Here is a 6,110-nt window from a genome sequence, read left to right as displayed (position 1 = left end):
GCTATATATTCGTAATGACAAAAATTTGTCATTTTTTCTATCTGTACACATGATTCCTCACTGCTTCTTGCTTGTGGGCCAATGAGTCATTGGCCCACCAGCAACTTAAGCAGGGAGGAATCATGACTTCAGATGGAAAAAAATGATGAATATTTGTCATTACGAATATATAGCACTATATTCTAAATATTCGCAAATTCTCAAAATGCCGATATTCGAGATTAAAAATCGCTATTTGAATATTCGCGCTCAACACTATATTAGACGGTCAATGGATATCAATTTTATTGAAGGCCAGTACAGATACAGGTCAAATACATATGTTTAAACGAACTAAAAATATAAAATTGGATTAAAAACATGGCTAACTTAATCCCCCCTCTTGAAAAAAACCCTAATGATAATAGTTAAAACACGTGGTCGTCACAGGTGTTGAATTCCTCCGAGGCCCAAAACATTAGGCAATTACCGGACAGAAAAGGCCTTTTATGCCACTGTATTTACCTAAGACAAGGACCATTATATGTTCTGGGTGGTGGCGGATATTTGTGGGCTGTCATGAGGAAATTAAATTAAACGTGGTTGACTCGTCACATGTGTTGAATTCTTCCGAGATCCATGCCTCATTCATTTTTTTAAATGTGAGGTAGTCCACACTTGGGTTGGGCGATATACCGGTATTACGATATACCGCGGTTTTAAAAAAAACTGTGATATGGCGAAATTTCTGTTTCCTAATTACCGCGGTATTTTGTGACGTCATGTGCGCTGGCCGCTTCTAAATCTGCGTCCGCGGCTGCCCGCCCCAGCATGAACCGATACTGGACATTTGCAGAGTACTTGTACTCGTGCAAATGTCCCCGATACCACTGCCGATACCTGCTGGCCGCTTGCGGCGGCGCTCTTAGCAGCTCGTTGTGGGGGAAGGAATTCTGTGACTCGCATTACCGGCACCCGACCTCTGAGAGGACGCTGCGATCCGTGCAATTAACCCCTTAGGTGTGGCACCTGAGGTGTTAATTACGCGGATCACAGCGTTCTGTCAGAGGTCGGGTGCCGGTAATGTTCTTCAGTCTCTGCATTGGTGGCAGTGGGCAGTGCGCCCCCCTCCCTCCCCAGTATTAATAATTGGTTGCAGTGGCAGTGGCCACAGGGTCCCCCCCCATCATTGGTGGCAGTGGGCAGTTCCGATCGCAGTCCCAGTAGTGTAATGCTGGGGCTCCGATCGGTTACCATGGCAGCCAGGACGCTACTGAAGTCCTGGCTGCTATGGTATGTTAGTGAGCAACATTATACTCCTGCGCTCCGTGCCCGCCGGGCGCTCCTTCTTCTCATAGGTCTGTGCGGCGCATTACTAATGCTATAAGCATTAGCAATGCGCCGCACAGACAGAAGAAGGAGCGCCTGGTGGGCACGGCGCACGTGAGTATAATGCTGCTCACTAACATACCATAGCAGCCAGAACTTCAGTAGTGTCCTGGCTGCCATGGTAACCGATCGGAGCCCCAGCATTACACTGCTGGGACTCCGATCGGAACTGCCCACTGCCACCAATGATGGGAGGGGGAGGGGGACCCTGTGGCCACTGCCACCAATGATTAATACTGGGGAGGGAGGGGGGGAGGGCACTGCCCACTGCCACCAATGATGGGGGGGAGGAGGGGGACCCTGTGGCCACTGCCACCAATGATTAATACTAGGGGGGGTTGAGTTACCAGAGGGGGCTGATAAGAGGGAGAGGCTGTGGGGCACATGAGAGGCTGATCAGAGACTGGGGGGCACATGAGAGGCTGATCAGAGACTGGGGGGCACATGAGAGGCTGCTCAGAGGCTGGGGGGCACATGAGAGGCTGGGGGGCTGATCAGAGGCTGGGGGGCTGATCAGAGGCTGGGGGGCTAATCAAAGGCTGGGGGCTGATCAGAGGCTGGGGGCTGATCAGAGGCTGGGGGCTGTTTTTTGGACTTTTGGTTGGTCAGTGGTCACAAAATAAATGTGTTATTTATTTAATTGTTAAAATTGATATCGGTAATTGGTATCGGTGAGTACTTAAATAAGAGTACCGGTACTCGTACTCGGTCTAAAAAAAATGGTATCGGGACATCCCTACTATAAACCACTCGTTCTGGTACAAAATTAACCCTGTAATGTTTTTGTTGTTACTAGAAGTCAATTGACTAGTTACAGATACCCGAAATGGTGAAAAATGACATATAAAAGTATAACAATTAACGTCTCCTTGTGGCTGCCTGGCTGCCCTCATACAGTGTAACATCTCCTTGTGGCCGTCCCATACAGTATAACGTCTCCTTGTGGCCGCCCCATACAGTATAACGTCTCCTTGTGGCCGCCCCATACGGTATAATGTCTCCTTGTGGCTGCCCCATACAGTAGTGTCTCCTTGTGGCTGTTCCCATACAGTATAACGTCTCCTTGTGGCTGCCCCCATACAGTGTAACGTCTCCTTGTGGCTGCCCCATACAGTATAACGTCTCATTGTGGCTGCCCCCATACAGTTTAACGTCTCCTTGTGGCTGCCCCCATACAGTATAATGTCTCCTTGTGGCCCCAAGTGTTTTTTTCTTCTAAATGGGCATTTATCGCGATATATATCGTTATCGCGATAAATTTCTTAATATCGTTATCGTGTGAATATTTTTTATATTGTCCAACCCTAGTCCACACTGTCGTGAGCTAGTCGAGTGCGCTTATCGGTCACTATTCCCCCTGCTGCGCTGAACACCCTTTTGGACAGGACACTGAACGAAGGGCAAGCCAAGAGTTCCATGGCAAATTGTGCCAGCTCTGGCCACAGGTCATGCCTGCACACCCAGAAGTCCAGGGTTTCCTCGCTTTACAGAGCATCCACATTGGCCGTTAACCCAATGTAGTCGGACGCCTGTCAGTCTCGGCATTCCCTGACGCTGGATACCGAGGGCGGCTGTCGATGGGTTGGCTGCAAGAATGATCTCATATCCGAAGTGACCAACTCATCTTCAAACCGCCCTCTTCTTGCATGCGCTGTTGGATTGGTACTGTAACGGTACGTTTCAGCAGACAAGGGGTTAAAATCCGTTTAGGCGATAAGCCCCTTTCTGAGGGACAGGCACAGCTACTGTAGGACACCAACCTCCCGAACTGGATACAAAGTAGCACTCCAAACTGGAACCTCACGAATAGCTGCTAGCAGACGAACAGGAAAAGCATACAATCCTGGCAATCGGTCTTCTAACAGCATACAGTGAATTCCCCCAATAACGAGACAAGGCTCCGTGTTAAGGGTCAAGCAGTGGTCTGACTGTACTTCACGTACAGCCTCTTTTATTCATAAACCACAAACATAGTACTGCCCACAGGGGTTTGAAATACAACCAATCAGTAATTTACAACACATACAATGATACAACAGCAACCAATCATTCACGCCCCCAGAGGACCAGAATGAAGACTGACATAGGACAACATATCCCCACAATGCATCATGGTTTCCTCCTCTCTGTCCAGACAACCTGAAGAGCAATCCAATTATCTCTGAGGACAATGGGAGATCGCCAATACACATGTGAGGACAACAGAACAGACATCACCATTTTAAACACACAATGGGACAATGGCACAATAGAAACACACCCGCATATTCCTCCCAAGCTGACAAGTTACACTTATTATAAATTGTTACAACTTTGTGAGTTTACATTGGCCATACATATAACTTACATTAATTCAAACAGTATAACGTGGGGACAAACCTATCCAAAATTCACTTGAATCGGTTCAGGGGTTTAAAAGTTAGTATATGGCCCATAATCCTGGGGCAAGAGGCCAGCAGCCAGTCCTCTCCAAAACCCAGTGGCGAGGTTGGTTTCGCCACAGGTACCCGCAACTATTTCTCTGTAAGTGGAAATTCCTCTGCAAAAGCAGAATGCAGCATTTCTTGAAGCAAGGCCTGGAAGTGCTGAATTCTGAAAGCCCTCTGTGATGCTGGTAACATGTCTGCCATTTTGTGTTTGTACCGGGGGTCTAAGTACGTTGCCACCCAGTACTGGTCCTTGCCCTTTATGCTTTTTATACGGGGGTCCCTCTTCAAACACTGGATCATAAAGGTTTCCATTTGCACTAAACTGGAAGCGGTGGAGTGGCCTGGCTCCTGATCATCCTCCAGGATAATGTTGTCCTCGGTCTCCTCCCCCCAGCCACGTACAACACCAGGGATCCCAGAAAAGTTTAAAGCATGCTCCTCCTCCGCCCCGGCACCATCCTCCTCTGACTCCTCTTTAGACTCCTGCTTACTTGTCTCAGATGGAGTAGTTCCCCCTTGGAATTCATCCAGCATTGCGACTTCCTCATCTTCCTGCTCCACGCCGGCTTGATCAATTACACGACGCAATGCACGCTCCAGAAAGAAGACGTAAGGTACGATGTCACTGATGGTGCCCTAGCTGCGACTGACCAGTTTGGTGATCTCATCAAATGGTCGCAGAAGTCTGCATGCTTCGCGCATGAGAAGCCACTGGCGTGGTGAAATAAAAAAACAAGCTCCCCAGGACCTGTACTGCCGCAGATTTCGTACCGGTAGTCGTTAACTGCACGTTTCTGCTGGAGCAGCCTATCAAGCATATATTTCCAGCACGTCGGGCAGTCACAAATCAGACGTCTGACGGGCAGGTGGTGTCGCCGCTGAACATCAGCAAGGCGAGCCATGGCCGTGTAAGATCTTCAAAAATGGCCAGAGGTCTGCTGCAAGAGGTCCTGGACCACGGGGTATTTGGCAACGAATTGCTGCACGACTAAGTTCAGGAAATGTGCCATGCGTGTCATTTTGCCCTGTTTCAGCATGCTAAGCAGATTGACACCATTGTCGCACACCACTTTACCAACTGTCAAATTGAGCGGGGTTAGCCACTGATCGGCCTGTGACTGCAAAGCTGAAAGGAGTGCAGAACCAGTGTGGCTCTTGGCTTCCAGGCACAACAGCCAGAGCACAGCATGACAACGTCTCACCTGGCAAGTTAAATAGGCTCTGGGGAGCTTGGGGGGCGCAGCGGAAGAGGTGGTAGCAGTGGAAAAGGAGGAGTCAGCCGAGGAGGTGATAGAGGATGGAAAAGGAGGAGGAGAAGAATAAGCAGGCCTGCATGCAATCTGTGGCGGTAACACCAAATCCACAAGGGTGCCACGGGTTGCATGCTTGACAGCTGTCAGAAGGTTCACCCAGTGGGAAGTAAAAGTTATGTACCTTCCCTGCTCGTGTGTGCTAGACCACGTGTCTGTGGTTAGATGTATCTTGGCACTGACACTGTGTGCCAGAGAAACATTCACTTGCCGCTGAACGTGGTTATATAGCTCTGGGATGACCTTCTGGGAGAAATATTTTCTTACGGGGACCTTCCTTTGCGGTGTGCCAATGGCCACAAATTTTCTAAAGGCCTCCGAGTCCACCAGTTTATATGGCAGTAGTTGGTGGGCTAGAAGTTCTGACAAGCCGGCGGTTAGCTGTTGGGCAAGAGGGTTATCTGGCGACATCATCTTTTTACGCTCTAACATTTGGGCCACGGAAGCCTGCCTTTTGCCAGATGAATGCGACGATGGCACGGTGGAAGGTGGAGTGGAGGACAAATGGGAGGAGAGAGGAAAAGGAGAAGGAGAAGAGGCAGGACGTAGAGCGCCGGGAGTGTGGCTTTGTGCATTCTGATGGTGTTGCTCCCACTGGGCTCAGTGATGGGAGGCCAGGTGCCTTCTTAAGGAGGTCGTCTCTAGGTGAGTGTTGGGCTTACCGCGACTTATGCGTTGACAGCACAGGCTGCAGATGGCAACACTATTGTCAGCAGCTGAAACGTTAAAAAAGCCCACACTGCGGAGCCATGTGCCGGCATCCTGGGAGCGCCAGATGTGACCGTGCATGGTGGATGGCTCATTCCAGATACATTGCCTCCTGTGCACTGTAAGTTCTGCCCGCTTCTCCTCCTTCTCCTCCCTATCTGCTGCTCTGTCTCTCCCTCTGAACTTCCCTCCTCTTCCTCTCTTGTGGGCACCCACATGATGTCCATCGACACGTCATCATCGTTACCTTCAACACCACTGACATTTGAGATCTCAGAGTAGGCAGCAACAGCGG

The sequence above is a fragment of the Bufo bufo genome, chromosome 2 (genome assembly GCF_905171765.1).
Source record: "Bufo bufo chromosome 2, aBufBuf1.1, whole genome shotgun sequence".
Taxonomy (NCBI): domain Eukaryota; kingdom Metazoa; phylum Chordata; class Amphibia; order Anura; family Bufonidae; genus Bufo; species Bufo bufo.
This window is presented reverse-complemented; position numbering follows the sequence as displayed.